This window comes from Onychostoma macrolepis, chromosome 18, assembly GCF_012432095.1.
Source record: "Onychostoma macrolepis isolate SWU-2019 chromosome 18, ASM1243209v1, whole genome shotgun sequence".
NCBI lineage: Eukaryota > Metazoa > Chordata > Actinopteri > Cypriniformes > Cyprinidae > Onychostoma > Onychostoma macrolepis.
The window spans coordinates 4027278-4037775 of record NC_081172.1 but is presented as its reverse complement, the minus strand read 5'-3'; positions in this window follow the sequence as shown (position 1 = coordinate 4037775).

Below are 10498 nucleotides of genomic sequence, written 5' to 3'. Positions count from 1 at the left end.
ACCGTGGATGGTTTTGTGAAAGCATTGTCTTCTGTGTTTATGAGGCCTAGACAAACTCAACCAATGGTGAACAACACAAACTCAACCAATGGTGTGAGTTTGGGGCGGGGCTATCCGTTTGGTTGACCAATGGCAGGCGGGAGGAAGTTTGTGAGAAACCTGTTGATAATAATTGTTAATTATGCAGAAATGATCCTAACTGTCAGATAAGTACATAATTTAAGGCTTTACTTAACAGTTTTATTACTGAGTGAAACAACTGTCACGAATACAGTTGTCGTTATGCGGATAACTGATTTCAGTGAAACATTCATTCTTCTCATGAAACATATTTAGGCATATTTTTTCTTTTATTTTCGCTAAGCACATTCAAAAGTGGCACAAAGTCTGACAGAAAAGAAAGCCGTGCTAGCAAAGCCTCTTATTCATGGTGAAACATGGACCTGTTGGTTCCCCAGGGAGCCTTCAGAATGAGCTCTTACTTACATCCCTCAGAGACTGAAATGTTTTGAATAAATTAAAAGTTTTTCTAGGTCTAAGTAATGATTTCATGACAAAACCTGTGGAGACTCTGAAAAAAAGTCATAATGTGCCATTATAGAACTTTACCAGGTTCACATTCATTGCAGGGCACGCATTTACTTACTTCTGAGAGACCAGACCTTTGCGGACATACAAACTACTGCAAGGTCTGTGGAACTTCAGGTGACTGAACTTCAGTTTTGAGAGCGTTCTGCAGTCATGTAGACTATACATACAAAGTATGAGGTCCAAAAATTAAATTTATGGTGATAAATATTGGTTGCTGGTAAAAAGCAGTAAAATTAACATACATCTATACATGTTTACTACTTTTTAAATTAAAGCCTGCAGAAAATATATGATTTTAAAATTATTTTGTGTCAGTTAAAATATAGATTTTTATTATACATTAAATATTTAAAATATAAATATTATCTTTGTGCATCAAAGAAAAATAATGCAGTATGATCTGTAAATATTGCTTGCTTTTTAGTTTATTTTATTGCATTAAATCACGGTCTGCAGAAAATATAAATATTATATCAGTTAAAATATAGGGTAGAATTTTTATGACTCCTGTAATTATTACTTGCTGACAATTTTTTGTTCATTTCATTGCATGTTTTTAGTCAAGGCCTGAAAAAAAAGATATACATATTAATATTTTTGTATCATTTAAATATAGATTTAAAATGTTTTTAATATTTCAGATATAAATATTTTAAGTTGCCATCAAAGAAAAATAATGCGATATGACCACTGTAAATATAGAAGGTTTTTTTTCATGTGTTCTGTTTACATTAAAAATGTTTTTTTTTTTTGTTTTTTTTGTGTCCATCATTCTTACCCTGTGATTTCAAATATGCATTTTTTTTATTTTTTATTTTTTACTTGTTTGCAGTATACAGCATAAATCACAGAAGGGTCTTAAATCAACAGTCAGCAGTGCACAGAAAAAAAAAAAAAAACTCTTGTAATGCTTGCAATGTCCAAAGATGATTTCAGACCAAATGTGGCAGCAGCAGACACATCAAAAATTCAAATCAAATTACGCCCTTAAACATTTTCAATAAATGAATAAACTGATGCAACAGATTTTGACTGTGGTCAAGATAGGAAAATGTGATTGGGTGTTTATGCGTGTCAGACTGTTGGCAGCAGCGCACTCATGATGCGTGACTCAGCAATGGCCCATTAATAACATTTAGTGAGAGTGTCTCTGTAATGAGGATGACTAGCCTCTGTTTTTGGCCCATCCTGGACTACTCCACTTTTTCACTGCTTCCAGCTTGAAAAGCATTTCAGAGAGAAGTCCAGATTATGTTTTACTCACCTGATAACCCCTCACATCTGTTACAGCTCTCACCGGCCGCAGTTCCCTGTGTTAATGAGCGTCCATCATGTTAACAACAGCATTTAACGTCTCATTGGACAAAGCAGGAGGATGGAGCTCCTTTCATCACGATGGTCGCACAGATTTTGGAGCTGAATGAAGAGGTTGATTTACTACTTTTGTTGTACTGTGGAAGACAGTCAAAGGTCAGACTTACAGCCTGTCATTCAGTGTGTGTGCTGTTCTCTGTTCATGATAAAGCTGCTTGTGAGTACTTTCTTCATCTAGAGACTCTTTGATGAAAAAGAAAAACAATTTTCTTCAACAGGATAAGTCTACACAAGTAAGTTATGTCTTACAGTGCCTACTGAATGAGAGTCCAAACATCTGATAAAAACCATCACAATAATCCACACCACTCCAGTCATTTAACTTCTTTTGAAGTGAAATGTTTGTAAGAAACAAATTAAGACATTTTTATTTAAACCAACACTTCTATGAGTCCATAATAAAAGATGAAAAAGTCCATCTCCTGTTCTCCTTTCTCATTAAAATCCACCCACATATTTGTTCAGAACTGTTTTGGTCTGGTTTCCCTTGTAAACGGTGCTTGATTTGTGCATATTTCTCTCCTGATTCAGACCAGATGACTTTTTAATTGAAGAAAAATTACTTTTTTCATTATGAACATATTTTAGCCGGAAGCAAGGGTTTGAAGTTAAAAACATCATAACGATGGATTTGTTTCTTACAAACACACAGGTTTTCACTTCAGAAGGCACGATGGACTGGAGTGGTGTGGATTACTTGTGGATTATGTTTTTATCAGCTGTTTGAACTCTCATTCTGACGGCACCCATTCACTGCAGAGAATCCATTGGTGATTTGATGTAATGCTGAATTTCTCCAAATCTGATGAAGAAACAAACTCATCTACATCTTGAATGGCCTTTTTTTGGGGAACTATTCCTTAAAAAAAATAATTAACAATTCTTCCACCAAGTAATGGTAAAAATTCAGCCTAACTCTTGGTGTTATTGTAGATATATAGAATTGAATGTAATTCAGACCTTTCAAATTCCATATCAGTTCCTGAATGTGAACTGAATTTGGATTGAGATAGCAGACAAGATGCAAAATTGCAATTCAAAATTCAATGCAAGGAAGTAGAATGAAACAGCATTGAAATTATAGATTTCAAAATTCAATTTCATAGTTATTGTTTTATGTCTGTTGCTTCCATTTTATTTTCAGAAATACAGGATTTGTATAGACATCATTGCAGCTGTCCTGTATTGCAGACAAAGCTAAAACCATAATGTATAACCAGTAAATAATGCAAATAATGCTTTAGGAATGATAACAATACAGAAACTTGTTTATTCAGTGACAGTCAGTTTTGACACTCTGTTTTTTGGTCTCTATAGTAATTACAAACAGAACACAGTAATTCATGGAAACACAGTGTGTATGGGAGCTGAATGATTGAGTCTGGGATTATAAATGAAGTGCGATTCCCTAGAAACACAGTTGGTCTCAGCATCAGTCACGTGGCCTGTTGTGTTGAGCAGCTTTAGTGTTCTGTCATTAACTCACAGAGAATATAAGAGCTCCTGCGAGAAATAACACATTAGAAACAAATTACTCTTAACAAGTTATATCCTCAAACATATATACAGATATAAAGCACAAAAATGACTCCTTCCGAGACTGGGATGTTTCATATCTATAAAAACACAGCACAGAACAAAGATATAATTTATTTTAAAGCTGCATAAACAGTGGGTTGTATTTTCCCAAAACACACATAATCCATCAGTCATAATATGCTGTATATGAAACTATGAATTATAATGAATACATGAGGGAGCTGTGAACACAACACTACACATATTACACTCACAGTATTCATATGTTCAGAAGGTTTCAATGGACATGAAGGATTTTAAAAATGTTATGAACAGAAAAAATTAAATATATAATAATAATAATAATAATAATAATAATAAGAGCAAAAAACACTTGAACGAGCTGTGTTCAACCAAGTCTCTGCCTTTCTCACACATAACAACCTCCTGGACAGCAACCAGTCTGGTTTCAGAAGTGGAAATTCAACCGAGACTGCCTTGCTCTCAGTTGTTGAAGCTCCAAGACTGGCAAGAGCAGATTCCAAATCTTCAATACTTATCTTGCTGGATCTGTCCGCTGCTTTTGACACAGTTAACCACCAGATCCTCCTGTCAACCCTATTGGCAAAGGGCATCTCAGGAACCGCACTCCAATGGTTTGAGTTTTACCTCTCAGATAGGTCCTTCAAGGTATCTTGGAGAGGTGAGTTGTCCAAGTCGTAACATCTAACTACTGGGGTGCCTCAGGGCTCAGTTCTTGGACCACTTCTCTTCTCGGTCTACATAGAATCACTAGGTTCTGTCATTCAGAAACTATTTACTTGACCCTCTAACTCTAGTACTCTCTATTCTAATTCTAATCTTTTATTTTTTATTTTTAAAAAGGCCCTTTTAGACATGCACTCTATTCATTTACTAACTGCTTGTTTTCTTTAAAAAAAAATACAAAAACACTAACACTAGCTTCCCTAATCTTTTTGTATTCTATCTATTGGTTTTCTTTTTATTTATTATACAATTAACAAAAGCAAAAAAGGCCTCTAACACTAGATTGCTCTATTCTTTTTCTATTCTATCTGTTTTCTTTTTATTTATTATATAATAAAAAAAGAAAACATTGCTACGTGTACTGAATTCAGCTAACTGAGACTTGTTATAGCACTTGCATATCATTGCTCTTTTGTTGATTTTGATTGCTTCCATTATCCTCATCTGTAAGTCGCTTTGGATAAAAGCATCTGCTAAATGACTAAATGTAAATGTGTATATATGATGTTTTATTAACAAGGTTCGGGAGGAGCACGATCAGATAATCAGTCTGGCCCAGGTGGATCTCCTCAGCTAATCACCTTAACAAGCACATCAGGTGTATATATACAGCCAACTGTTCTATGACAGTTTTCCAGCATTCGGTTTTGCTCCTTTGGCTATCATATCACAGGTGTATTTTTTTCTCGACAACAATGAGATCTGAACTGGGGATTTTTCGTATCCTCCATCGCAATCTGCAAGCCCTAGGCTTACTCGTTTTCCGCCAGTCACCAGGCTTCATCGCTACCAGTGCTCTGCTCGACCAGCCACATGCTCTCCACAACGCCGAGACTTAACCTCGCCTCCACCGACATCTTCGTATCATTCGGCCATACCAATATATCCTCCGATCAGACGAGGACCGTATTTAAGCCTAAAGAAAACGCTGATTTATTCTGATGAATCATTCTCACGGAGAGTAAACAAAGAGGATCTGTGTGATCCATTCATTTACACTGCAAATTAGCCAACCTCACTCCTAAATCCACTCCAGCCACAAAGGCGGCCAATAGATCAAGCAAAGCCCCGAACTCACCTCGCTTGTTGTCATCGTCCCGCACAAGACCCAGCTCTCCTAGAGCGTTGGGTCGCAGCAGCAGCCCTCAAACGAGCCTGGGCCGTGGCCTAGTTTTCATTGCAGCAAAACCTCACTTGCTTCCCGCTTCAGCTCTTCTTTTCACCGCAGCTCTTCCGGCCGCAGTGCTGCATGTAGCTGGACCTCAAGCTCTCGTAGCAGTCAACGCGAGGCTGCCTCCGCTAGCGGCGCAGTCCGTGTTGCAAATGAACTTTTAGGTAAAGTCGCTAAAGGCAGGTCGTTTGTTGTAACGTAATGGCGTTATGGATGTCGATGTCATTTTGTAACCATGACGCAAACTGCATGGAACACACAAGGAAATTACTCCAATTTTCTGTATTAACTTTCACTAGCATTTTACCTGTATCTTAAACTACACATTACTCAGATAGACAGATAAGATGAAAAAGATTGTTGAACTTAATTTTTTTTTTTAAAAATCAGTGTATCTGAATAATTAACAATTATAGGTGCAAACTAACAACTAAGGTGTATAAAAGAACCATTAATAATATTGAACAAATGCAACTAGCAACCCAATTTGCATGTGTTGTGCATACTGCTAGGTACCCCTCTCTACCAGCCGATGTGCAGCTTGACTGGCAAGCTGTTTCAATACTCTTCTTTTTGTGTGGTTAAGAGGAAAAACATGTAATTTTTATCACTTTTTAAAAAAAAAGTTAAGCCGTCATTTTTCTCCTGCTACTTCTAACCCCTCTTCCTTTTCAGTGGTCTCCAGCTCCCATGGCACACGCTAGCGTGAGTCTACCTCCACTAGCTGCGCAGGCTGCACAGGCTCTCCAGCACTTTTCCTATGACTATCACAAGCCTCCGTGGCCTACAGCTACAGCAGCTGAAACGAGCGCAAAGCTGCTTATGCTTGCAACACATGCCCTCACATCTCAGTCTTTTCCTCCTGTTCTAATCCTTTTCCTTTTTAGTGGCCTCCAGCTCCCATAGCACACGCTAGCGTGAGTCTGCCTTCGCTAGCTGCACAGGATGTCATAAACCCCATTCCCGTCCCGTGGCCTACAATAGCTGAAGGAAGCGTGAGGCTGCCTCCACTTGCAACTCAGGCCCACACATCTCGGGCTTTTCCTCCCATTTCTAATGACCCCTTTTTCTTTTCAGTTGCCTCCAGCTCCCATAGCAGACACTAGCCCAGAGGCCGATTTAAAAGTCAGGCTGCCTCTGCTGCAGGGCTGTCAAATAAATTAGAATTTTGAATATTCGTTGAATTCAAAATAAAAATCCACATTCGAATACAAAAACATTGCATTCGAATTTTAGGCGTGTGTCAGGCAGCCTTATCAGTGGCACACAAGATGCATCGACGATGGAAGTGTCTTTGCTTTTTAATGTTTTTGTTAGCCTGTCCAGCTGAACCCACTAGATGCGGTGAAGTTGCGTCGTTCATTAAAAATATTGCGGAAAAAGAGAATATCAATGTGGAGTTGTTGTTAACGTCAAAATTGAAACCAAGCTGTTCATACAGAATGCGTATTTTGCACATTTTCTAGAGTGACATCTATCACTTTTACACTTGCATCTCACGCAAGAGTAAAATGTCTAATTGGTATTCCTCTGTTTTAAACTATGCATACGTAATGCTGTTTTGTTCATCATTGTTTAAACAACTTGATTATATTTGGTTTAAAAAGATTAGCACTTTTTCATAGTCATGTTTTATTGCTTTAATAAATGTGCATTAGTAATATTTTGCTCGATGTGGCCTCAGGAAAGAAGCCAAAAGCTTTTTCCCCTAACTGAAACTATGCCTTTCAAATTCGAATATTGATAATATTTAAGTGCAAAATTCGAATTTAGTTTTTCAGCCATTTTGATAGCCCTACTCTGCTGTCAATTGTGTCCCATGCTCCTTTCTCTCATAGCTCCCTACTTCAATCAAAATAGCGTTGCCGCCTTCCAGATTCAAGATGCAGCAGGCCGTCAACAAGCATGGGCCTTGCCCTTGATTCGGCAGCTCCTCATACTGCATTGCCTCTCTCCTCTTCTCAATAAATCACTGCGGTGTCTTCAGCTACAGTGCCTCACGCAACGTCTCCTGCTGGCTTGGCTTCCCAAACTCCTATCCTTCCCACTCCCTTCCTTCTACCTCTGGCGGCAGACGCTAGCGTGAGGCTTCCTCCGCTAGCTACTCAAGCTCAACCACCTTACTCTTACCCTTCTGCTACTCTTTTTCCCTAGCAATGGCCAGCAGCCCCTGCTGCAGACATCCAAGTAGGGCATCATCAGCCAGCAACGCAAGCTTACTGGCCCTCATTTCCTTCTACCTCTTCCTATGTGTTTCCCTAAGCACCTGAGGCTAATCCGTGCGTGAGGCTGCCTCCGCAAGCAGTTTTGGCACTTCCCATCTTCCTTCTAACCCTTCTCTCCAATCTAAACCCCAGTACACTTCATTCACAGCAGTCCCACTACCTACCCCACAGAATGCTACAACTCCGGAACCACCCCCTGTGCCAATACTATCAAGTCTCAGATTCTCGCAGAAATTCTGAGTGCTGGCTCCGGAGGCGGACCCATTGCCAACCCCAGTTCCTCACTGTTTGCAACTTGTATCCCTATAACACATTCTTCAAAACCTCTCCTCGACGCGTTACTCTATTCTTTCCTCCAAGCTGGTTCACCTAGTACCATCCATTCATATCCAACAGCTGATCCAAGCTCTCGGTCGATGGCCATCAGATGACTTCAAGAGCTATATCAGGACCAATTTTCACAATGAAAGCCCATCTAACTCTGATCAGTTTAATGAAATTTGATGCTGCAGTGCCCTGCTCATTTGATACTGCCACTGCAGTGTCCGCTCATTGGATACTGCCACTGCAGTGCCCGCTTATGTATTATATAGTCTCCCATGTGTGTAATTCAAACATCCGTCATATTTGCATGTATTTAAGTCCCTGGATTGCTGTGTAATAGTTTGTTTTACACTGCATCATGCTATCCTTTAAATTGCAATGTCAACTTATGGTTGGGATAATGGTGTATCTAACCTTCAGCTCTATGCACGGGGCTGTACCCTCACTGCTTTTATTGACATTAGCCAAACACCTCGGTGTTTCAGTCCAGATACGTGTGCCAATGCTGATTTGTTGAGGGGCGACCGTGGCCTTGATTTCTGCCAGTGGTGCATTGGATGCCTGTCAGTACATGAGTGGGTGGCCAAACCAAAGGTCCAATAAACCATTAACATGTGCTGGTCAGTCAAATCACAGAGCGGGGAAATATATGGAAATGAATGCAACAGAGCGGCCATCAATCACAGCAGTCCTGCAAACGCGGCTCACGCTGATGCTGTTCACTACACTTTCAGTACACTTTGTGGTGGTTGGGCTTTGCTGTGCTATCAGACTTTTTACAATTTATGGGTTCAAAACTCCCAGGGAAGCTGATATGGAGAAATTTAGAACTCCAAAGTTTGGGATGTTTGGTAAAACATTGAGATATGGGGGGAAGTCCAAGATGGTGTCTTGCTAACTTGTCTTTTGCTGAGCTTTGCTGACAAACTTTTATAATGGCATACATATAATTCTTTCAAGTTACATTTGTGTAAAATTATCCACATCTACCTTTCTGCCTACCCTGAGATTCGAAATATGAAGTTGACCACTGACAGAAGGAAATATATGTTGCGTATTTCACAGCATACTGACAGATAATTACACATCTAACGTTATGGGGGAAACTCTGTCCGGGGCTAAAACGCTGCTCTCTCAGCTAATTGCGATTAACACTCGCTCCGACACCATAGAGAAAAGGGTGAGTGAAAATGCCCTAAACATTTAAGGATTGAAATAAACTGTGGACTTTGTATGTACCGAAATAAATGACATTAAAGGCAAAGTCAATCACTTTGAGACGAGAACACTGAAGAGAAGAAGATGGGATTCTGTGAACAACGTCTCACTGACCTGGAAAGATATTCCCGTAGATGGAATCTATGTTTGCAAGGTGTACCTGAAAAGGAACGAGAGGATGTGAGAGCGGAGACTATCCATATCTGTGAAGCTATGTTCCCTGAGGGAGGCCACAGCCTAGCAGACAAAATCAATACGGTTCACCGAATTGGAAGGAGGCTCCAAAATAGTTCACAACCTCGACCCATCATTATTCAGTTTTCTTTACGAGTGGCGAGGGACGGAGTGTGGAAAGCAACGAGGACGTCAGAGTTTCTTTATACCAACCAACTTTGTTTCATGGAGGATCTCATCGCGCCTGATTGGGAAAGAAGACGGCTGCTTTGACCCGCTGTTGAAAAGGCTCGAAAGGAGGGGAAGAGGGCTCACTTCGTGGGAACCCGTGCCTTCGTTGATGGATCTGAAATATTTCCACCTTAGCACGGTAAACCTGTTTGATTTAAGTGGATGAAACTTCTCATTTTGTATAACAAAGGACTGAGTGACTGACTGCCTTTATGCTGAAGATTGGAATAATTTGACTTTGTTAGTCAACTACTGATGCACTTTCATCTTTAGAAGGTTCTACGAAGCTTGTTCTATTTTTGTTCTTTTAAAAAAAAATGTATTTCAATGCCAGGGGGCTACGTGATAATGTAAATCGCAAAGCACTGTTTCTGTATGCTAAATCCTTTAAAACTGACTCCTGTTTTTTTCAGGAGTCTCACTCTGTTTTCAATGACACTACTTTTTGGAAAAACCAATGGGGCTATAGGTTTGTATGGCTCATGGTTCCGAGCATTCTGCTGGTGTAATGATCATTTTGCCGGTTCGGTCTTACAGAACTATATTGATCCTAAGGGGCATTTTATTTTACTGTTAATTTGTGTTAATAATGTTTTTATATTATTGATTAACATGTATGGGTATAATACCTCCCGAGAAAACTATTTATTGTTTGAAGAGATAGGAGAATTTTTTTGTTATGGTGTAATACACTTCCAGATGCTTTGATTTGTATTGGTGGAGATTTTAATATCGCTCCTGATAACAATCTTGATGAATTTCCTCCCAAGACAGTCTGCTTCCCCTAATCCAAAATTGAAAATGTTCATGGAGAAGTTCGATTTAATTGATATCTGGAGAGAGAAGTTTCCCAAATGTTAAATCTTACACATGGAGTAACAAGAATCAATCACTTTCTCATTTA